The 24,974-nt window shown below is 48.9% G+C and overlaps 1 protein-coding gene across 1 annotated transcript in view; it reads left to right on the top strand.

The window, feature by feature from the left end:
* The window catches only part of LOC138283065 (lymphocyte antigen 6E-like), a 297,207-nt gene that overhangs the window by 75,049 nt on the left and 197,184 nt on the right, over positions 1-24,974 (top strand). The window lies entirely within an intron of this gene.

The following is a 24,974-nucleotide window of genomic DNA, read 5'->3' as shown; positions in this document are numbered from 1 at the left end:
CGCCTTTGCGTTATGTGTGTGTGGAATATCAGTGTGTGATGCCCGTGTGTGATGTCAGGGTGTGACGTCTCCACGTGATTAGTGTGGTTGTTATGTGTGATGTATGTGTGAGCGTGCGGCGTGTATGTGTAGTATGACCATGCTAACTCTATGTAATGATATGTGTGCACGCCAGTGTGTGGAGGGTGCCCTCTGCTGCCGTGACACCTGTGTGTGACACCTGTGTGTGGGCTTATATGTGAGGCCTGTGTGTGACTCCTATGTGAGACCGCTTTGTGTGACGCCTTTGCGTTATGTGTGTGTGGAATATCAGTGTGTGATGCCCGTGTGTGATGTCAGGGTGTGACGTCTCCACGTGATTAGTGTGGTTGTTATGTGTGATGTATGTGTGAGCGTGCGGCGTGTATGTGTAGTATGACCATGCTAACTGTATGTAATGATAACATGTGTGCACGCCAGTGTGCGGAGGGTGCCCTCTGCTGCCGTGACACCTGTGTGTGACACCTGTGTGTGGGCTTATATGTGAGGCCTGTGTGTGACTCCTATGTGAGACCGCTTTGTGTGACGCCTTTGCGTTATGTGTGTGTGGAATATCAGTGTGTGATGCCCGTGTGTGATGTCAGGGTGTGACGTCTCCACGTGATTAGTGTGGTTGTTATGTGTGATGTATGTGTGAGCGTGCGGCGTGTATGTGTAGTATGACCATGCTAACTCTATGTAATGATATGTGTGCACGCCAGTGTGTGGAGGGTGCCCTCTGCTGCCGTGACACCTGTGTGTGACACCTGTGTGTGGGCTTATATGTGAGGCCTGTGTGTGACTCCTATGTGAGACCGCTTTGTGTGACGCCTTTGCGTTATGTGTGTGTGGAATATCAGTGTGTGATGCCCGTGTGTGATGTCAGGGTGTGACGTCTCCACGTGATTAGTGTGGTTGTTATGTGTGATGTATGTGTGAGCGTGCGGCGTGTATGTGTAGTATGACCATGCTAACTGTATGTAATGATAACATGTGTGCACGCCAGTGTGCGGAGGGTGCCCTCTGCTGCCGTGACACCTGTGTGTGACACCTGTGTGTGGGCTTATATGTGAGGCCTGTGTGTGACTCCTATGTGAGACCGCTTTGTGTGACGCCTTTGCGTTATGTGTGTGTGGAATATCAGTGTGTGATGCCCGTGTGTGATGTCAGGGTGTGACGTCTCCACGTGATTAGTGTGGTTGTTATGTGTGATGTATGTGTGAGCGTGCGGCGTGTATGTGTAGTATGACCATGCTAACTCTATGTAATGATAACGTGTGCACGCCAGTGTGTGGAGGGTGCCCTCTGCTGCCGTGACTGCTGGGTGGACGCCTCCCTGTTGTGTTTGTGTCTCTCCTGTGTTTGTGAGCCCTGTGTGGGGACAGCCCGGGGAGCAGAGGGACAGGTTTTTCAGGTGTGATCCCGTCACTCAGGACACAAGTGCCTGTCACTGGAGGGTTTAGGCAGCCGTCAGAGCAGTGTAGCCGGAAGTTAGGAGTGTGCATTGATGGTTAAAGCCTGAGAGAACACAAGCACAAGTCAGACCTTATTTCGAGGTACCCCACCTCACCGTACCCCAGGGCAGTGTGTGGATTCCAACAGCCAGTCCGAGGGCCAGACTTACCTTCAGCTCAGGTTCCACCCAGTAGGTGGCACTCTGGTTTCCACCCACGCACACTGGGGCATTCCTCCCTCGCAGGACCCGCACTGCCTGTGGGGGATAAAGCAGGAGAAGGGGTGTGAGGGTTCACCCTGGATACTGCGGGGCTTCTTCAGTCTCAGGCCCAGATTCATGGGGATTTGGCGCAGAGCGGCTCAGCAGGTCACCTTCCTGCGACAACGGGAGAGGGCGTGAATGTGCATGTCATTTACACTCAGTACATTCCTGTTCTCTCCCGTGCGCTGGTGCCGTACATAGCAGCCTAGCACCCACGCAGGCACCTTCGGACATGGTGCAAGGATGTCTGCGTTGTGGGAACACCTTCCTGCACAAAAACAATCCTGGGAGGCGTGTTCCTCTTCCTGTGTGTGCTGCAGCCTGCAGCACATTTAGAAAGAAGAAAAACGAGCAGAAATAAAGGTATTTCTTCTTGTTGCGCCCGTATCACAATGCCCATCGAGCGCCTCTCTTGTGCAAAGCAAGGAACGCAGAGATTTGGGCTGCATTGCCTTACTCCATATCTCTGAGGCCATTCAAAGCCACGCAAAGTGGCCGCATAAATAGCTTTTGAAAGTTTGTGACGCAACAGTGGGGCAAAGGCCTTGTAAATATGCTGCTTAATCTCATGGTAAATGCATCCAACAGAATCCCCCCCATCGTGCGGAGCGATGATTGTCTTAATAGTTTAGTCCTACAGCCCCCAAGAATTTTGTTCTTCCCACAATTTGATCAAGACAGGGGAGAAGACATGTTTCATTTCCAGCGGTTCTCGGATTTGATGTGACTCATGGCCACTCCCACTGCATCCTTTAGGAGGCTGGACTGGCTTGTAGTGAGTACCAAGGGGTACTTACACCTTGCACCAGGCCCAGGTATCCCTTATTAGTGTATAGGGTGTCTAGCAGCTTAGGCTGATAGATAATGGTAGCTTAGCAGAGCAGCTTAGGCTGAACTAGGAGACGAGTGAAGCTCCTACAGTACCACTAGTGTCACTTGCACAATATCATAAGAAAACACAATACACAGATATACTAAAAATAAAGGTACTTTATTTTTATGACAATATGCTAAAGTATCTCAGTGAGTACCCTCAGTATGAGGATAGCAAATATACACAAGATATATGTACACAATATATAAATAAATAAAAATAGCCCACCCCAAGACCCTGAAAAGTGAGTGCAAAGTGCACTAAAGTTCCCCAAAGAGCACAGAAGTCGTGATAGGGGAATTCTGCAGGAAAGACTCAAACCAGCAATGCAACAATGATGGATTTCCAGTCGAGGGTACCTGTGGAACAAGGGGACCAAGTCCCAAAAGTCACAAGTAACTCGGAGATGGGCAGATGCCCAGGAAATGCCAGCTGTGGGTGCAAAGAAGCTGCTACTGGACAGTAGAAGCTGAGGATTCTGCAGGAACGACAAGGGTTAGAGACTTCCCCTTTGCAGGATGGATCCCCCACGCCGTGGAGAGTCGTGCAGAAGTGTTTTCCCGCCAAAAGACCGCCAACAAGCCTTGCTAGCTGCAAATCGTGCGGTAAAGGTTTTTGGATGCTGCTGTGGCCCAGGAGGGACCTGGATGTCGCCAATTGCGTTTGGGGACAGAGGGGAGCAAGACAAGGAGCCCTCTCAGCAGCAGGTAGCACCCGCAGAAGTGCCAGAAACAGGCACTACAAGGATGCGTGAAACGGTGCTCACCCGAAGTCACACAAAGGAGTCCCACATCGCCGGAGGACAACTTAGGAAGTCGTGCAATGCAGGTTAGAGTGCCGTGGACCCAGTCTGGACTGTGCACAAAGGATTTCTGCCGGAAGTGCACGGAGGCCGGAGTAGCTGCAAAAGTCGCGGTTCCCAGCAATGCAGTATGGCGTGGGGAGGCAAGGACTTCCCTCCACCAAACTTGGACTGAAGAGTCACTGGACTGTGGGAGTCACTTGGACAGAGTTGCTGGATTCAAGGGACCTCGCTCGTCGTGCTGAGAGGAGACCCAGGGGACCAGTGATGCAGTTCTTTGGTGCCTGCGGTTGCAGGGGGACGATTCCGTCGACCCACGGGAGATTTCTTCTTAGCTTCTAGTGCAGAGAGGAGGCAGACTACCCCCACAGCATGCACCACCAGGAAAACAGTCGAGAAGGCGGCAGGATCAGCGTTACAGAGTTGCAGTAGTCGTCTTTGCTACTTTGTTGCAGTTTTGCAGGCTTCCAGCGCGGTCAGCAGTCGATTCCTTGGCAGAAGGTGAAGAGAGAGATGCAGAGGAACTCTGATGAGCTCTTGCATTCGTTATCTGAGGAATCCCTAAAGACAGAGACCCTAAATAGCCAGAAAAGAGGGTTTGGCTACCTAGGAGAGAGGATAGGCTAGCAACACCTGAAGGAGCCTATCAGAAGGAGTCTCTGACGTCACCTGGTGGCACTGGCCACTCAGAGCAGTCCAGTGTGCCAGCAGCACCTCTGTTTCCAAGATGGCAGAGGTCTGGAGCACACTGGAGGAGCTCTGGACACCTCCCAGGGGAGGTGCAGGTCAGGGGAGTAGTCACTCCCCTTTCCTTTGTCCAGTTTCGCGCCAGAGCAGGGCTAAGGGGTCCCTGAACCGGTGTAGACTGGCTTATGCAGAAATGGGCACCAAATGTGCCCATGAAAGCATTTCCAGAGGCTGGGGGAGGCTACTCCTCCCCTGCCTTCATTCCATTTTCCAAAGGGTGAGGGTGTAACACCCTCTCTCAGAGGAAGTCCTTTGTTCTGCCATCCTGGGACAAGCCTGGCTGGACCCCAGGAGGGCAGAAACCTGTCTGAGGGGTTGGCAGCAGCAGCAGCTGCAGTGAAACCCCAGGAAAGGCAGTTTGGCAGTACCAGGGTCTGTGCTACAGACCACTGGGATCATGGGATTGTGCCAACTATGCCAGGATGGCATAGAGGGGGTAATTCCATGATCATAGACATGTTACATGGCCATATTCGGAGTTACCATTGTGAAGCTACATATAGGTAGTGACCTATATGTAGTGCACACGTGTAATGGTGTCCCCGCACTCACAAAGTCCGGGGAATTGGCCCTGAACAATGTGGGGGCACCTTGGCTAGTGCCAGGGTGCCCTCACACTAAGTAACTTTGCACCTAACCTTTACTAGGTAAAGGTTAGACATATAGGTGACTTATAAGTTACTTAAGTGCAGTGTAAAATGGCTGTGAAATAACGTGGACGTTATTTCACTCAGGCTGCAGTGGCAGGCCTGTGTAAGAATGGTCAGAGCTCCCTTTGGGTGGCAAAAGAAATGCTGCAGCACATAGGGATCTCCTGGAACCCCAATACCCTGGCTACCTTAGTACCATATACTAGGGAATTATAAGGGCGTTCCAGTAAGCCAATGTAAATTGGTAAAATTGGTCACTAGCCTGTTAGTGACAATTTGAAAGAAATGAGAGAGCATAACCACTGAGGTTCTGGATAGCAGAGCCTCAGTGAGACAGTTAGTCACTACACAGGTAACACATTCAAGCACACTTATGAGCACTGGGGCCCTGGCTGGCAGGGTCCCAGTGACACATACAACTAAAACAAGATATATACAGTGAAAATTGGGGGTAACATGCCAGGCAAGATGGTACTTTTCTACACAACCCCCCCCCCCCCCCAAACGAAGGACAATAAGACTAGCCATGACCTGATGAGTCTTCATTGTCTAAGTGGAAATATCTGGAGAGTCCATCTGCATTGGAGTGGCTACTCCCAGGTCTATGTTCCACTGTATAGTCCATTCCCTGTAGGGATATGGACCACCTCAACAATTTAGGGTTTTCACCATTTGTTTTAGCCAAAGTAGAGGTTTGTGGTCTGTCTGAACAATGAAGTGAGTGCCAAACAGGTATGGCCTCAACTTCTTCAGTGCCCAGACCACTGCAAAGGCCTCCCTCTCAATGGCAGACCAACGCTTTTCTCTAGGGGTCAACCTCCTACTAATAAAAGCAACAGGTTGATCCTGGCCCTCAGAATTAAGTTGTGATAGGACTGCCGCTACTCCTAATTCAGATGCATCAGTTTGGACATAGAATTTTTTAGAGTAACAAGGGCTTTTTAGGACAGGTGCAGAGCACATGGCCTGCTTCAGCTCCTCAAAAGCTTTCTGACAGTTTTCTGTCCATAATACCTTTTTAGGCATTTTCTTGGATGTGAGGTCATTAAGAGGGGCTGCAATGGATCCATAGTTCTTAATGAACCTCCTGTAATACCCAGTGAGGCCCAGGAAGGCTCTCACCTGAGTCTGAGTAGTGGGGGGAACCCAATCAATAATTTTTTGGATTTTCCCCTGTAGTGGTGCAATCTGTTCCCCACCAACCAGGTGTCCCAGATAAACCACCTTCCCCTGCCCTATCTGGCACTTTGAAGCCTTGATAGTGAGGCCTGCCTTTTGCAGGGCCTCCAAAACTTTCCATAGGTGGACCAGGTGATCATCCCAACTGGAGCTAAAGACAGCTATATCGTCCAAATATGCTGCACTAAAAGCTTCCAGCACTTGCAGGACTGTGTTCACCAACCTCTGAAAAGTGGCAGGTGCATTTTTCAAACCGAAAGGCATTACTGTAATTTGGTAATGTCCTCCAATGGTTGAAAATGCAGTTTTAGCTTTAGCATCTTCTGATAATTTGATCTGCCAATACCCTGCAGTCAAATCAAAAGTGCTTAGATACTTGGCAGATGCCAGTGTATCTATGAGCTCATCTGCCCTGGGTATAGGGTGAGCGTCAGTTTTGGTTACCTGGTTGAGACCTCTGTAATCTACACAAAACCGCATTTCCTTCTTTCCATCTTTGGAATGGGGTTTTGGTACAAGTACCACAGGAGAAGCCCATGGACTTTCAGCGTGCTTAACCACTCCCAGTTCTAACATTTTCTGCACCTCTTGTTTTATGCAGTCCCTGACATGATCAGGCTGCCTATAGATCTTACTTTTGACAGGCAAGCTGTCTCCAGTATCTATAGTGTGCTCACACCAAGAAGTGGTACCTGGCACAGTAGAGAAGAGTTCAGAGAACTGACCTAGGAGATTTATGCAGTGGTCTTTCTGCTCAGCAGTAAGACAATCTGCCAGTACAACACCTTCCACAAGAGCATCTTGTTCTGTGGAAGAGAAGAGATCAGGTAGAGGATCACTGTCTTCTTCCTGTCCCTCATCAGTTGCCATGAGCAGGGTGAGATCAGCCCAGTCATAGTAGGGTTTTAGGCGATTGACATGGAGCACCCTAAGGGGACTCCTGGCAGTGCCTAAGTCAACTAAGTAGGTGACTTCACCCTTATTCTCAACAATTGTGTGGGGTCCACTCCATTTATCTTGGAGTGCTCTTGGGGCTACAGGCTCCAAGACCCACACTTTCTGCCCTGGTTGGTTCTGAACCAAAACAGCCTTCTGGTCATGCCATTGCTTCTGGAGCTCTTGGCTGGCCTGAAGGTTTTTACTGGCCTTTTTCATGTACTCAGCCATCCTTGATCTGAGGCCAAGTACATAATCCACAATATCTTGCTTTGGAGCTTTTAGAGGTTGTTCCTAACCCTCCTTGACAAGTGTGAGTGGACCCCTAACAGGGTGTCCAAAAAGAAGTTCAAAGGGGCTGAAGCCCACTCCTTTCTGGGGTACCTCCCTGTCAGCAAAAAGGAGGCATGGCAACAGGATATCCCATCTCCTGTGGAGTTTTTCAGGGAGACCCATAATCATGCCTTTGAGAGTTTTGTTAAATCTCTCAACCAGTCCATTTGTTTGTGGATGATAGGGTGTAGTGAACTTGTAAGTCACACCACACTCCTTCCACATGGCCTTCAAGTAAGCAGACATGAAATTGCTTCCTCTGTCTGATACCACCTCTTTTGGGAAGCCCACCCTGGAAAATATTCCCAGGAGGGCCTTTGCCACAGCAGGAGCTGTAGTGGTCCTAAGAGGAATAGCTTCAGGGTATCTTGTGGCATGGTCCACTGTGAGAAGGTAGCCTCTTTCTAGCCTTGTTACCCCCACTTTTGGCCTGTTTGTGAGTGTATGTCAGGGTGTTTGTCACTGTTTTCACTGTCTCACTGGAATCCTGATAGCCAGGCCTCAGTGCTCATAGTGAAAACACCATGTTTTCAGTATGGTTGGTATGTGTCACTGTGATCCTGCTGGTCAGGACCCCAGTGCTCATAGGTTTGTGGCCTATATGTATGTGTCACTGGGACCCTGTCACACAAGGCCCCAGTGCTCATAGGTGTGCATGTATATGTTCCCTGTGTGGTGCCTAACTGTCTCACTGAGGCTCTGCTAACCAGAACCTCAGTGGTTATGCTCTCTCATTACTTTCAAATTGTCACTAACAGGCTAGTGACCATTTTTACCAATTTACATTGGCTTACTGGAACACCCTTATAATTCCCTAGTATATGGTACTGAGGTACCCAGGGTATTGGGGTTCCAGGAGATCCCTATGGGCTGCAGCATTTCTTTTGCCACCCATAGGGAGCTCTGACAATTCTTACACAGGCCTGCCACTGCAGCCTGAGTGAAATAACGTCCACGTTATTTCACAGCCATTTTACACTGCACTTAAGTAACTTATAAGTCACCTATATGTCTAACCTTTACCTGGTAAAGGTTAGGTGCAAAGTTACTTAGTGTGTGGGCACCCTGGCACTAGCCAAGGTGCCCCCACATTGTTCAGAGCCAATTCACTGAACTTTGTGAGTGCGGGGACACCATTACACGCGTGCACTACATATAGGTCACTACCTATATGTAGCTTCACCATGGTAACTCCGAATATGGCCATGTAACATGTCTATGATCATGGAATTGCCCCCTCTATGCCATCCTGGCATTGTTGGTACAATTCCATGATCCCAGTGGTCTGTAGCACAGACCCTGGTACTGCCAGACTGCCCTTCCTGGGGTTTCACTGCAGCTGCTGCTGCTGCCAACCCCTCAGACAGGCAGCTGCCCTCCTGGGGTCCAGCCAGGCCTGGCCCAGGATGGCAGAACAAAGAACTTCCTCTGAGAGAGGGTGTGACACCCTCTCCCTTTGGAAAATGGTGTGAAGGCAGGGGAGGAGTAGCCTCCCCCAGCCTCTGGAAATGCTTTGTTGGGCACAGATGTGCCAAATTCTGCATAAGCCAGTCTACACCGGTTCAGGGACCCCTTAGCCCCTGCTCTGGCGTGAAACTGGACAAAGGAAAGGGGAGTGACCACTCCCCTGACCTGCACCTCCCCTGGGAGGTGTCCAGAGCTCCTCCAGTGTGCTCCAGACCTCTGCCATCTTGGAAACAGAGGTGCTGCTGGCACACTGGACTGCTCTGAGTGGCCAGTGCCACCAGGTAACGTCAGAGACTCCTTGTGATAGGCTCCTTCAGGTGTTAGTAGCCTTTCCTCTCTCCTAGGTAGCCAAACCCTCTTTTCTGGCTATTTAGGGTCTATGTCTCTGGGGAAACTTTAGATAACGAATGCATGAGCTCAGCCGAGTTCCTCTGCATCTCCCTCTTCACCTTCTGATAAGGAATCGACCGCTGACCGCGCTGGAAGCCTGCAAACCTGCAACATAGTAGCAAAGACGACTACTGCAACTCTGTAACGCTGATCCTGCCGCCTTCTCGACTGTTTTCCTGCTTGTGCATGCTGTGGGGGTAGTCTGCCTCCTCTCTGCACCAGAAGCTCCGAAGAAATCTCCCGTGGGTCGACGGAATCTTCCCCCTGCAACCGCAGGCACCAAAAAGCTGCATTACCTGTCCCTTGGGTCTCCTCTCAGCACGACGAGCGAGGTCCCTCGAATCCAGCGACACCGTCCAAGTGACCCCCACAGTCCAGTGACTCTTCAGCCCAAGTTTGGTGGAGGTAAGTCCTTGTCTCACCTCGCTGGGCTGCATTGCTGGGAACCGTGACTTTGCAAGCTACTCCGGCCCCTGTGCACTTCCGGCGGAAATCCTTCGTGCACAGCCAAGCCTGGGTCCACAGCACTCTAACCTGCATTGCACGACTTTCTAAGTTGGTCTCCGGCGACGTGGGACTCCTTTGTGCAACTTCGGCGAGCACCGTTTCACGCATCCTCGTAGTGCCTGTTTCTGGCACTTCTCCGGGTGCTACCTGCTTCAGTGAGGGCTCTTTGTCTTGCTCGACGTCCCCTCTCTCTGCAGGTCCAATTTGCGACCTCCTGGTCCCTCCTGGGCCCCAGCAGCGTCCAAAAACGCCAAACGCACGATTTGCGTGTAGCAAGGCTTGTTGGCATCCATCCGGCGGGAAAACACTTCTGCACGACTCTCCAAGGGGTGGGGAATCCATCCTCCAAAGGGGAAGTCTCTAGCCCTTGTCGTTCCTGCAGTATTCACAGTTCTTCAGCCTAGTAAGAGCTTCTTTGCACCAACCGCTGGCATTTCTTGGGCATCTGCCCATCTCCGAGTGGCTTGTGACTTTTGGACTTGGTCCCCTTGTTCCACAGGTACCCTCAGTCAGGAATCCATCGTTGTTGCATTGCTGATTTGTGTTTTCCTTGCATTTTCCCTCTAACACGACTATTTTGTCCTTAGGGGAACTTTAGTGCACTTTGCACCCACTTTTCAGGGTCTTGGGGAGGGCTATTTTGCTAACTCTCACTATTTTCTAATAGTCCCAGCGACCCTCTACAAGGTCACATAGGTTTGGGGTCCATTCGTGGTTCGCATTCCACTTCTGGAGTATATGGTTTGTGTTGCCCCTATCCCTATGTTTCCCCATTGCATCCTATTGTAACTATACATTGTTTGCACTGTTTTCTAAGACTATACTGCATATTTTTGCTATTGTGTATATATATCTTGTGTATATTTCCTATCCTCTCACTGAGGGTACACTCTAAGATACTTTGGCATATTGTCATAAAAATAAAGTACCTTTATTTTTAGTATAACTGTGTATTGTGTTTTCGTATGATATTGTGTATATGACACTAAGTGGTACTGTAGTAGCTTCACACGTCTCCTAGTTCAGCCTAAGCTGCTCTGCTAAGCTACCATTATCTATCAGCCTAAGCTGCTAGACACCCTATACACTAATAAGGGATAACTGGGCCTGGTGCAAGGTGCAAGTACCCCTTGGTACTGACTACAAGCCAGTCCAGCCTCCTACATCCACTACCACCAAGATAAACCTATTGCCTGAAGCAGTAGGAGGGTCAAGGGGGCCAACTATGTCAACCCCTACCCTTTCAAAGGGAACCCCAACCACAGGCAGTGGAATAAGGGGTGCCTTTGGAGTGCCACCTGTTTTGCCACTGGCTTGACAGGTTTCACAGGACTTACAAAAATCTTTTGTGTCCTCAGACATTCTAGGCCAATGAAACAAGGGAACAAGCCTGTCCCAAGTTTTCATTTGCCCCAAATGTCCAGCTAGGGGAATGTCGTGAGCCAGTGTCAAGAGGAACTTTCTGTACTCCTGAGGAATCACTAATCTCCTGGCAGCTCCAGGTTTAGGATCCCTTGCCTCAGTGTACAAGAGGTTGTCCTCCCAGTAAACTCTGTGAGAGTCACTGACATCCCCATTAGCCTATTTGACAGCTTGCTGTCTTAGACCCTCTAATGTGGGACAGGTCTGCTGTGCCACACTCAGCTCTTCCCTGGCAGGCCCCCCTTCACCCAAAAGCACAGCAGTGTCTGCTTCAAGCTCCTCTGGTGTAGGTTCTGCACAGGGAGGGAATTCTTCTTCCTCAGAAGTAGAATCCACTGTAGAGGGAGGGATAGTAGGTAGTGCTTTACTTCTACTAGCTCTAGCTTTAGGGAGCACTTGGTCAATTGTTCCAGGATCCAAGTCACCCTGTCCTTTTTGCTTTTTGGCCTGAGCCCTGGTTAAAGCAAAAATATGCCCTGGAATGCTCAGCATTGCTGCATGGGCCTCCAACTCCACATCTGACCAAGCTGATGTCTCCAAATCATTTCCTAGTATACAGTCTACAGGTAAATCTGAGGCTACCACAACTTTCTTTGGACCAGTAACCCCCCCCAGTTGAGCTTTACAACAGCCATGGGGTGGCTAAGTGTGTTGTTGTGAGCATTGGTTACTTGGTACTGGTGACCAAGTAGGTGTTGTTCAGGGTGGACCAGTTTCTCAATTACCATAGTAACACTGGCACCAGTGTCCCTGTAGGCCTGAACCTCAACACCATTTATTAGGGGTAGTTGCTTGTACTTATCCATGTTAAGGGGACAAGCAACCAAGGTGGCTAAATCAATAGCCCCCTCAGAGACTAACACAGCCTCTGTGGTCTCCCTAATCAGACCGACCCCAACTAAGTTACCAATAGTGAGCCCAGCTACTCCCTTGGATTGGCTGTTAGTAGGTTTGCTCCCACCACCACTGCTATTAGTAGGGACACTAGGTGTAGCAGCAGGGGTTGTAGTGGTAGGAGGCTTGGTGCTTTTCTTTGGACAACTGGGATCTGTTGTCCAATGGCCTTTTATTTTACATAAATAGCACCATGGTTTCTTTTCTTTGTTTTGATTGGAAGAGGATTTGGGCCCACCACCCCCACCAGAGTGTTTTTGTGGGCCTGATGAAGACTCATTTTTTAGAATTGTCCCCACCCTTGTCAGAAGACTTACCATCCTTCTTCTTATTGCCATCTTTGTCACCCCCTGTGTGAACTTTTCTGTTCACCCTTGTTCTGACCCATTTGTCTGCCTTCTTTCCCAATTCTTGGGGAGAGGTCAGATCAGAGTCCACCATGTACTGGTGCAACGAATCAGACACACAATTATTAAGAATATGCTCTCTCAGGATCAAGTTATACAGGCTGTCATAATCAGTAACTTTACTGCCATGTAACCACCCCTCCAAGGCCTTCACTGAATGGTCAACAAAATCAACCCAGTCTTGTGAAGACTCCTTTTTGGTCTCTCTGAACTTTATCCTGTATTGTTCAGTGGTTAAGACATAACCATCCAGGAGTGCATTCTTCAGAACTGTAAAATTATTGGCATCACTTTCTTTCACGGTAAGGAGCCTATCCCTAACTTTTCCACTAAATGATAGCCATAGGATAGCAGCCCACTGCCTTTGAGGGACATCCTGTACAACACAGGCCCTCTCAAGTGCAGCAAACCACTTGTTAATGTCATCCCCCTCCTTATAAGGGGGAACTATCTTGTGCAGATTCCTTGAATCATGCTCTCTTGCAGGATGACTATGGGGAATACTGCTGCTGCCACCATGGGTTTCTAAACCCAGTTTCTGTCTTTCCTTCTCTACTTCTAAGGATTGTCTATCTAAATCCAGCTGTTGCTGTTTAAGCTTCAGTCTGGATTGCTCCACTCTCAATCTATTGAGCTCCCTTTCTAACATTCTGTCATCAGGGTGGGTGGGAGGGACATTCCTAGACACAGAAGTATGGTGAGAATGGACAGAAGGAGACCTGTCCCTTACAGAAGGCACCCTAACAGCTTGGCTAACAGAAACATCACTTCTACTGTGGTGAGAATGAATGCTCTTGCTATGATGTGAGACAACACTCTCTGTATGGTTTACCTCCACATCAGTACCAACTATGCTAGACTGTCTAGTAATGGGCAGGCTGGGAAGTTTCTTTCCTGAATCTTTTCCTGGGGGAGGCCCTGGATCAGATTCGGAACCATTAGCTACTTTTTTAACAGATGTGGCCCCTTTGGCCTTATCTTGTTCTCTAAGCATGTTAAGCAACAATTCCAAAGAAGGATTCTTCCCTACACTCAAACCTCTTTCTACACAGAGACTCCTTGCTCCTTTCCAGCTAAGGTGGTCATATGCAAGTTTGGACAGATCAACATTTTGGCCTGTGCCAGGCATTTTTTTAGAGAGAGTTTAAGTGATAGACAAAGAGAAAAAAGTTTTCAGAACTTTTAGAAAGACAGAAAAAAAACTTTTTAAACTTTTAAGAACTTTTAGAAAGTTTAGAAGTACTTTTCAGCACTTTAGAAAGAAGTGAAAAGAGGAAATGCTAAATTTTTTAGCTATGTGTACACACACTGAACTTGTTTGTATATTTTTATCTTATGAAAAGTACAATGACAAGATTGGCAAGTAGTCTCAAAGCACTTATCCCACCGCTGCACAACCAATGTAGGAGGCTGGACTGGCTTGTAGTGAGTACCAAGGGGTACTTGCACCTTGCACCAGGCCCAGTTATCCCTTATTAGTGTATAGGGTGTCTAGCAGCATAGGCTGATTGATAATGGTAGCTTAGCAGAGCAGCTTAGGCTGAACTAGGAGACGAGTGAAGCTCCTACAGTACCACTAGTGTCATATGCACAATATCATAAGAAAACACAATACACAGATATACTAAAAATAAAGGTACTTTATTTTTATGACAATATGCCAAAGTATCTCAGAGTGTACCCTCAGTATGAGGATAGCAAATATACACAAGATATATGTACACAATACCAAAATATGCAGTAATAGTATTAGAAAACAGTGCAAACAATGTATAGTTACAATAGGATGCAATGGGGACACATAGGGATAGGGGCAACACAAACCATATACTACAAAAGTGGAATGCGAACCACGAATGGACCCCAAACCTATGTGACCTTGTAGAGAGTTGCTGGGACTATTAGAAAATAGTAAGGGTTAGAAAAATAGCCCACCCCAAGACCCTGAAAAGTGAGTGCAAAGTGCACTAAAGTTCCCCAAAGAGTACAGAAGTCGTGATAGGGGAATTCTGCAGGAAAGACACAAACCAGCAATGCAACAATGATGGATTTCCAGTTGAGGGTACCTGTGGAACAAGGGGACCAAGTCCCGAAAGTCACAAGTAAGTCGGAGATGGGCAGATGCCCAGGAAATGCCAGCTGTGGGTGCAAAGAAGCTGCTACTGGACAGTAGAAGCTGAGGATTCTGCAGGAACGACAAGGGCTAGAGACTTCCCCTTTGGAGGATGGATCCCCCACGCTGTGGAGAGTTGTGCAGAAGTATTTTCCCGCCGAAAGACCGCCAACAAGCCTTGCTAGCTGCAAATCGTGCGGTAAGGGTTTTTGGATGCTGCTGTGGCCCAGGAGGGACCAGGATATCGCCAATTGCGTTTGGGGACACAGGGGGCGTCCAGCAAGACAAGGAGTCCTCTCAGCAGCAGGTAGCACCCGCAGAAGTGCCAGAAACAGGCACTACGAAGATGCATGAAACGGTGCTCACCCGAAGTCGCACAAAGGAGTCCCACGTCGCCGGAGGACAACTTAGGAAGTCGTGCAATGCAGGTTAGAGTGCCGTGGACTCAGGCTGGACTGTGCACAAAGGATTTCCGCCGGAAGTGCACGGAGGCCGGAGTAGCTGCAAAAGTCGCGGTTCCCAGCAATGCAGTCTGGCGTGGGGAGGCGAGGACTTACCTCCACCAAACTTGGACTGAAGAGTCACTGGACTGTGGGAGTCACTTGGACAGAGTTGCTGGATTCAAGGGACCTCGCTCGTCGTGCTGAGAGGAGACCCAGTGGACCGGTGATGCAGTTCTTTGGTGCCTGCGGTTGCAGGGGGACGATTCCGTCGACCTACAGGAGATTTCTTCGAAGCTTCTAGTGCAGAGAGGAGGCAGACTACCCCCACATCACGCACCACCAGGAAAACAGTCGAGAAGGCGGCAGGATCAGCGTTACAGAGTTGCAGTAGTCGTCTTTGCTACTTTGTTGCAGTTTTGCAGGCTTCCAGCGCGGTCAGCAGTCGATTCCTTGGCAGAAGGTGAAGAGAGAGATGCAGAGGAACTCTGATGAGCTCTTGCATTCGTTATCTAAAGAATTCCCCAAAGCAGAGACCCTAAATACCCAGAAAAGGAGGTTTGGCTACTCAGGAAGGAGGATAGGCTAGCAACAGAGGTAAGAGCCTATCAGAAGGAGTCTCTGACGTCACCTGCTGGCACTGGCCACTCAGAGCAGTCCAGTGTGCCAGCAGCACCTCTGTTTCCAAGATGGCAGAGGTCTGGAACACACTGGAGGAGCTGTGGGCACCTCCCAGGGGAGGTGCAGGTCAGGGGAGTGGTCACTCTCCTTTCCTTTGTCCAGTTTCACGCCAGAGCAGGGCTGGGGGATCCCTGAAACACTGTAGACTGGCTTATGCAGAGATGGGCACCATCTGTGCCCATCAAAGCATTTCCAGAGGCTGGGGGAGGCTACTCCTCCCCAGCCCTGACACCTTATTCCAAAGGGAGAGGGTGTAACACCCTCTCTCTGAGGAAGTTCTTTGTTCTGCCTTCCTGGGCCAAGCCAGGCTGGACCCCAGGAGGGCAGAAACCTGTCTGAGGGGTTGGCAGCAGCAGCAGCTGCAGTGAAACCCCAGGAAAGGTAGTTTGGCAGTACCCGGGTCTGTGCTAGAGACCTGTGGGATCATGGGATTGTCTCACCAATGCCAGGATGGCATTGGGGGGGGCAATTCCATGATCTTAGACATGTTACATGGCCATATTCGGAGTTACCATTGTGAAGCTATACATACGTAGTGACCTATGTATAGTGCACGTGTGTAATGGTGTCCCCGCACTCACAAAGTCCGGGGAATTTGCCCTGAACAATGTGGGGGCCCCTTGGCTAGTGCCAGGGTGCCCACACACTAAGTAACTTAGTACCCAACCTTTACCAGGTAAAGTTTAGACATATAGGTGACTTATAAGTTAATTAAGTGCAGTGGTAGATGGCTGTGAAATAACGTGGACGTTATTTCACTCAGGCTGCAGTGGCAGGCCTGTGTAAGAATTGTCAGAGCTCCCTATGGGTGGCACAAGAAATGCTGCAGCCCATAGGGATCTCCTGGAACCCCAATACCCTGGGTACCTCAGTACCATATACTAGGGAATTATAAGGGTGTTCCAGTATGCCATTGTAAATTGGTGAAATTGGTCACTAGCCTGTTAGTGACAATTTGGAAAGAAAATGAGAGAGCATAACCACTGAGGTTCTGGAAAGCAGAGCCTCAGTGAGACAGTTAGTCATAACGCAGGAAACACATACAGGGCACACGTATGAGCACTGGGGCCCTGGCTGGCAGGGTCCCAGTGACACATACAACTAAAACAACATATATACAGTGAAATATGGGGGTAACATGCCAGGCAAGATGGTACTTCCCTACACAACCCCCCCCCCCCCCAAACGAAGGACAATAAGACTAGCCATGACCTGATGAGTCTTCATTGTCTAAAGGGAAATATCTGGAAAGTCCATCTTCATTGGAGTGGGTACTCCCAGGTCTATGTTCCACTGTATAGTCCATTCCCTGTAGGGATATGGACCACCTCAACAATTTAGGGTTTTCACCTTTCATTTGTTTTAGCCAAAGTAGAGGTTTGTGGTCTGTCTGAACAATGAAGTGAGTACCACACAGGTATGGCCTCAACTTCTTCAGTGCCCAGACCACAGCAAAGGCCTCCCTCTCTATGGCACACCAACGCTTTTCTCTAGGGGTCAACCTCCTGCTGATAAAAGCAACAGGTTGATCCTGGCCCTCAGAATTAAGTTGTGATAAGACTGCCCCTACCCCTAATTCAGATGCATCAGTTTGGACAATGAATTTTTTGGAGTAACAGGGGCTTTTCAGGACAGGTGCAGAGCACATGGCCTGCTTCAGCTCCTCAAAAGCTTTCTGACAGTTCGCTGTCCATAATACCTTTTTAGGCATTTTCTTAGATGTGAGGTCATTAAGAGGGGCTACAATGGAGCCATAGTTCTTTATGAACCTCCTGTAGTACCCAGTGAGGCCTAAAAAGGCTCTCACCTGAGTCTGAGTTGTAGGGGGAACCCAATCTATAATAGTTTGGATTTTCCCCTGAAGTGGTGCAATCTGTTCTCCACCTACCTGGTGTCCCAGATAAACCACTTTCCCCTGCCCTATCTGGCACTTTAAAGCCTTGATAGTGAGGCCTGCCTTTTGCAGGGCCTCCAAAACTTTCCACAGGTGGACCAGGTGATCATCCCAGGTGGAGCTAAAGACAGCTATATCATCTAGATATGCTGCACTAAAAGCCTCCAATCCTTGCAGGACTGTATTCACCAACCTCTGAAAAGTGGCAGGTGCATTTTTCAACCCAAAAGGCATTACTGTGAATTGGTAGTGCCCTCCAATGGTAGAAAATGCAGTTTTTGCTTTAGCATCCTCTGATAACTTGATCTGCCAATACCCTGCAGTCAAATCAAAGGTGCTTAGATACTTGGCAGATGCCAGTGTATCTATTAGCTCATCTGCCCTGGGTATAGGGTGAGCATCAGTTTTAGTTACCTGTTTGAGACCTCTGTAGTCAACACAACATCTCATTTCCTTCTTTCCATCTTTGGAAGGAGGTTTTGGTACAAGTACCACAGGAGAGGCCCATGGACTGTCAGAGTGCTCAACCACTCCCAGTTCAAGCATTTTCTGAACCCCTTGTTTTTTGCAGTCCCTGACTTGGTCAGGCTGCCTATAGATCTTACTTTTGACAGGCAAGCTGTCTCCAGTATCTATAGTGTGCTCACACCAAGAAGTGGTGCCTGGCACAGTAGAAAAGAGTTCAGAAAACGGACCCAGGAGATTTATGCAGTGGTCTTTCTGCTCAGCAGTAAGACAATCTGCCATAACTACACCTTCCACTAGAGCATCTTGTTCTGAGGAAGAGAAAAGATCAGGGAGAGGGTCACTCTCTTCTTCCTGTCCTTCATCTGTTGCCATGAGCAGGGTGAGATCAGCCCTGTCATAGTAGGGTTTCAGCCGATTGACATGGAGCACCCTAAGGGGACTCCTGGCAGTGCCTAGGTCAACTAAGTAGGTGACTTCTCCCTTTTTCTCAACAATAATGTGGGGACCACTCCATTTGTCTTGGAGTGCTCTTGGGGCCACAGGCTCCAAGACCCACACTTTCTGCCCTGGTTGGTACTGAATCAGAACAGCCTTCTGGTCTGGCCATTGCGTTTGGAGCTCTTGGCTGGCCTGAAGGTTTTTACTGGCCTTTTTCATGTACTCAGCCATCCTAGATCTTAGGCCAAGTACATAGTCCACTATGTCTTGCTTAGGAGCTTTTAAAGGTTGTTCCCAACCTTCCTTCACAAGTGTTAGAGGACCTCTTACAGGGTGTCCAAATAGGAGTTCAAAGGGGCTGAAGCCCTCTCCTTTTTGGGGTACCTCCCTGTAAGCAAAAAGGAGGCAAGGTAACAGGACATCCCATCTCCTGCAGAGTTTTTCAGGGAGTCCCATTATCATTCCTTTGAGAGTTTTATTAAACCTCTCAACCAGTCCATTTGTTTGTGGATGATAGGGTGTGTGAACTTGTATGTCACACCACATTCCTTCCACATGGCCTTTAAGTAAGCAGACATGAAATTGCTTCCCATGTCTGATACTACCTCTTTTGGGAAGCCCACCCTGGAAAAGATTCCCAGGAGGGCCTTTGCCACTGCAGGAGCTGTAGTGGTCCTTAGAGGAATTGCTTCAGGATATCTGGTGGCATGGTCCACTACCACCAAGATAAACCTATTCCCTGAAGCAGTAGGAGAGTCAAGGGGGCCAACTATGTCAACCCCTACCCTTTCAAAGGGAACCCCAACCACAGGCAGCGGAATAAGGGGTGCCTTTGGAGTGCCACCTGTTTTGCCACTGGCTTGACAGGTTTCACAGGACTTACAAAATTCCTTTGTGTCCTCTGACATTCTAGGCCAATGAAACAAGGGGACAAGCCTGTCCCAAGTTTTCATTTGCCCCAAATGCCCAGCTAAGGGAATGTCGTGGGCTAGAGTGAGGAGGAACCCTCTGTATTGCTGAGGAATCACCAGTCTCCTGGCAGCTCCAGGTTTTGGATCCCTTTTTTCAGTATACAAGAGGTTGTCCTCCCAGTAAACTCTGTGAGAGTCACTGACATCCCCTTCTGCTTGTTTGACAGCTTGCTGTCTTAGACCCTCTAGTGTGGGACAGGTATGCTGTTCCACACTCAGCTCCTCCCTGGCAGGCCCCCCTTCATCCAAAAGCTCAGCAGTGTCTGCTTCCAGCTCCTCTGGTGTAGGTTTTGCACAGGGTGGAAATTCTTCTTCCTCAGAAGTTGAATCCACTGTAGAGTGAGGGATAGTAGATAGTGTTTTACCTTTACTAACCCTAGCTTTAGGGAGCACTTGGTCCATTCTTCCAGGATCCAAGTCACCCTGTCCTTTTTGCTTTTTGGCCTGAGCCCTTGTCAAAGCAAAAATATGCCCAGGAATGCCCAGCATTGCTGCATGAGCTTCTAACTCAACTTCTGCCCAAGCTGATGTCTCTAAATCGTTCCCTAGTAGACAGTCTACCAGTAAATCTGAGGCAACCACAACTTTCTTTGGACCAGTAACCCCCCCCCCCAGTTGAGATTCACAACAGCCATGGGGTGGCTAAGGGTGTTGTTATGAGCATCAGTCACTTGGTACTGGTGACCAAGTAGGTGTTGTTCAGGGTGGACCAGTTTCTCTATTACCATGGTAACACTGGCACCTGTGTCCCAGTAGGCCTGAACCTCAACACCATTTATTAGGGGAAGTTGCTTGTACTTATCCATGTTAAGGGGACAAGCAACCAAGGTGGCAAAATCAATGGCACCTTCAGAGACTAATACAGCCTCTGTGGCCTCCCTAACAAGACCAACCCCAACTAAATTACCAAAAGTGAGCCCAGCTACTCCCTTGTATTGGCTATTAGTAGGTTTGCTCCCACCACCACTGCTATTACTAGGGGCACTAGGTGTAGCAGCAGGGGTTGTAGTGGTGGGAGGCTTGGTGCTTTTCTTTGGACAACTGGCATCAGTTGTCCAATGGCCTTTTACTTTACATAAATAGCACCATGGTTTCTTTACTTGATTGGAAGAGGATTTTGGCCCACCACCCCCACCAGAGTGTTTTTGTGGGCCTGATGAAGACTCATTTTTAGATTTGTCCCCACCCTTGTCTGAAGACTTACCATCCTTCTTCTTGCCATCCTTGTCACCCCCTGTATGAACTTTTCTGTTCACTCTTGTTCTGACCCATTTGTCTGCCTTCTTTCCCAATTCTTGGGGAGAGGTCAGATCTGAGTCCACTAGATAATGGTGTAACAAATCAGACACACAGTTATTAAGAATATGCTCTCTCAGGATTACGTTATACAGGCGTTCATAGTCAGAAACTTTACTGCCATGTAACCACCCCTCCAAGGCCTTCACTGAATGGTCAACAAAGTCTACCCAGTCTTGTGAAGACTCGTTTTTGGTTTCTCTGAACTTGATCCTGTACTGTTCAGTGGTTAAGCCATAACCATCTAGGAGTGCATTCTCTAAAACTGTAAAATTATTGGCATCACTTTCCTTCACAGTAAGGAGCCTATTCCTACCCTTTCCACTGAAGGATAGCCATAGGATAGCAGCCCACTGCCTTTGAGGGACCCCCTGTACAACACAGGCCCTCTCAAGTGCAGCAAACCACTTGTTAATGTCATCCCCATCCTTGTAAGGGGGAACTATCTTGTGCAGATTCATAGAATCATGCTCTTTTACAGGATTACTATCTGTAATACTGCTGCTGCCACCATGGGGTCCAAACCCCAACCTCTGCCTTTCTTTTTCTAAGTCAAAAGTTTCCCTGTCTAGAGCCAGCTGTTGCTGTTTAAGCTTCAGTTTGGACTCTTCCACTCTCAATCTATTGAGTTCCCTTTCTAACATTCTGTCATCAGGGTGGGTGGTTTGGGCATGCTTAGACACAGAAGGATGGTGTGAATGGACAGAGGGAGACCTGTCCCTAACAGATGGCACTCTAACAACCTGGCCTAAAGGAATGACATCCCTACTGTGATGAGAGCTCACATTAGTACGAGCCATGCTAGGTGGCCTGCTAAGGGGGAGGTTGGGAAGATTCTCATCTAACACCTTTGCTGGGGCTACCCCAGAGTGTGAACCAAAATTCCAATCTCTCACCTGATGTGCCAGCTAAGGCCTTATCATTTTCAATGAGCATATTAACCAACAATTCTCTAGAAGGATTCTTCCCTACCCCTAAACCTCTATCAATGCAGAGACTCCTTACACCTTTCCACTTAAGGTGGTCATAAGCTGTGCTGGCCAGATCCAGAGTTTGACCTGTACCAGACATGATAGAAAAGAGTTTAAGGGATAGAAAAAGAAAGAAAAAGTTTCAGGACTTTTTAAGAAAGAGAAAACACACTTTTTCAACTTTTCAGAAACTTTTTGAAAGTTTAGAGGTACTTTTCAGCACTTAGCAATAGAGTAAGAGAAGAAAAGCAAAACTTTTTGGTTAGGTGTACATACACTGAACTTGTTTTGTATATTTTTCTGTTATGAAGAGTACAAAATGACAAAGTGGTAAGCAGTTGCAAGTACTTATCCCACCGCTGCACAACCAATGTAGGAGGCTGGCCTGGTTTGTAGTGAGTACCAAGGGGTACTTACACTCTGCACCAGGTCCAGGTATCCCTTATTAGTGTAGAAGAGGTGTCTAGCAGCTTTGGCTGATAGAAAAGGTAGCTTAGCAGAGCAGCTTAGGCTGAACTAGGAGACATGCAAAGCTCCTACTATACCACTGGTGTCATATGCACAATATCATAAGAAAACACAATACACAGATATACTAAAAATAAAGGTACTTTATTTTTATGACAATATGCCAAAAGTATCTCAGTGAGTACCCTCAGTATGAGGATAGCAAATATACACAAGATATGTACACAATACCAAAAATATGCAGTAATAGCAATAGAAAGCAATGCAAGCAATGTACAGTCACAATAGATTGCAATGAGAGCACATAGGTATAGGGGCAACACAAACCATATACTCCAAAAGTGGAATGCGAACCACGAATGGACCCCAAACCTATGTGAGCTTGCAGAGGGTCGCTGGGACTGTAAGAAAACAGTAAGGGTTAGAAAAATAGCCCACCCCAATTCCCTGAAAAGTAGGTGTAAAGTGCACCTAAGTTCCCCAGAGAGCACAGAAGTCGTGATAGGGGAATTCTGCAAGGAAGACCACACCAGCAATGCAACAACAATGGATTTCCAGACGAGAGTACGTGTAAGACAAGGGGACCAAGTCCAAGAGTCATGACAGTGTCGAGAGTGGGCAGGAGCCCAGGAAATGCCAGCTGAGGGTGCAAGGAAGCTGATACCGGATCGAAGAAGCTTGGTGTTTTGCAAGAATGAAGAGGACTAGGAACTTCCCCTTTGGAGGATGGATGTCCCACGTCGTGAAGAAGCTTGCAGAGGTATTCCCATGCAGAAAGACTGCAAACAAGCCTTGCCAGCTGCAAGGTTCATGGTTATGGTTTTTGGATGCTGCTGTGGCCCAGGAGGGACCAGGATGTTGCCACTTGGATGAGGAGACAGAGTGGCCGCCCAGCAAGTCAAAGGAGCCCTCACAGAAGCAGGCAGCACCTGCAGAAGTACTGGAACAGGCACTTGGAAGAAGAGTGAACCAGAGTCCACCCAAAGTCACAAAAGGGAGTCCCACGATGCCGGAGGACAACTCAGAAGGTTGTGCACTGCAGGTTAGAGTGTCGGGGACCCAGGCTTTTCTGTGCGTGAAGGAAATCCTGGAAGAGTGCACAGGAGCCGGAGGAGCTGCAAATCACGTGGTACCCAGCGATGCGGTCTAGCATGGGAAGCCAAGGACTTACCTCCACCAAACTTGGACTGAAGAGTCACTGGACTGTGGGAGTCACTTGGACAGAGTTGCTGAGTTCCAGGGACCACGCTCGTCATGCTGAGAGGAGACACAGAGGACCGTTGATGCAGTCTTTTGTTGGCTGCGGTTGCAGGGGGAAGATTCCGTCGACCCAAGGGAGATTTCTTCAGAGCTCCTGGTGCAAGAAGGAGGCAGGCTACCCCCAGAGCATGCACCACCTGGAAACAGTCGAGAAAGCCTGCAGGATGAAGCGATACAAGGTTGCTAGTAGTCGTCTGGCTACTTTGTTGCAGTTTTGCAGGTGTCCTGAGCAGTCAGCGGTCGATCCTTTGGCAGAAGGTGAAGAGGGAAATGCAGAGGAACTCGGGTGAGCTCTTGCATTCGTTATCTGAAGAATTCCCCAAAGCAGAGACCCTAAATAGCCAGCAAAGGAGGTTTGGCTACCTAGGAAGGAGGATTGGCTCCTAACAGAGGTAAGAGCCTATCAGAAGGAGTCTCTGACATCACCTGCTGGCACTGGCCACTCAGAGCAGTCCAGTGTGCCAGCAATACCTCTGAATCCAAGATGGCAGAGGTCTGGGGCACACTGGAGGAGCTCTGGGCCACCTCCCCTGGGAGGTGCAGGTCAGGGGAGTGGTCACTCCCCTTTCCTTTGTCCAGTTTCGCGCCAGAGCAGGGCTGGGGGATCCCTGAACCGGTGTAGACTGGCTTATGCAGAGATGGGCAGCATCTGTGCCCATCAAAGCATTTCCAGAGGCTGGGGGAGGCTACTCCTCCCCAGCCCTCACACCTATTTCCATAGGGAGAGGGTGTTACACCCTCTCTCAGGAAATCCTTTGTTCTGCCTTCCTGGGCCAGGGCTGCCTGGACCCCAGGAGGGCAGAAACCTGTCTGAGGGGCTGGCAGCAGCAGCAGCTGCAGTGGGGACCCAGGAAAGGCAGTTTGGCAGTATCCGGGTTCTGTGCTAGAGACCCGGGGAATCATGCAATTGTCTCCCCAATGCCAGAATGGCATTGGGGTGACAATTCCATAATCTTAGACATGTTACATGGCCATGATCGGAGTTACTATTGTGACGCTATACATAGGTAGTGACCTATGTATAGTGCACGCGTGTAATGGTGTCCCCGCACTTACAAAATCAGGGGAATTTGCCTTGAACAATGTGGGGGCACCTTGGCTAGTGCCAGGGTGCCCACACACTAAGTAACTTTGCACCCAACCTTCACCAGGTAAAGGTTAGACATATAGGTGACTTATAAGTTACTTAAGTGCAGTGGTAAATGGCTGTGAAATAACGTGGACGTTATTTCACTCAGGCTGCACTGGCAGGCCTGTGTAAGAATTGTCAGACCTCCCTATGGGTGGCAAAAGAAATGCTGCAGCCCATAGGGATCTCCTGGAACCCCAATACCCTGGGTACCTCAGTACCAAATACTTGGTGTAAGGAAATGCCTCCTTGGCATGGTTACCCCCTGACTTTTTGCCTTTGCTGATGCCAAGTTATGATTTGAAAGTGTGCTTAGGCCTGCTAATCAGGCCCCAGCACCGGTGTTCTTTCCCTAACCTATACTTTTGTTTCCACAATTGGCACACCCTGGCATCCAGGTAAGTCCCTTGTAACTGGTACCCCTGGTACCAAGGGCCCTGATGCCAGGGAAGGTCTCTAAGGGCTGCAGCATGTCTTATGCCACCCTGGGGACCCCTCACTC

Source organism: Pleurodeles waltl, chromosome 2_2 (assembly GCF_031143425.1).
Source record: "Pleurodeles waltl isolate 20211129_DDA chromosome 2_2, aPleWal1.hap1.20221129, whole genome shotgun sequence".
NCBI lineage: Eukaryota > Metazoa > Chordata > Amphibia > Caudata > Salamandridae > Pleurodeles > Pleurodeles waltl.
Note: the sequence above shows the minus strand (reverse complement) of the source record. Positions and strands in the feature narration are given on the sequence as shown.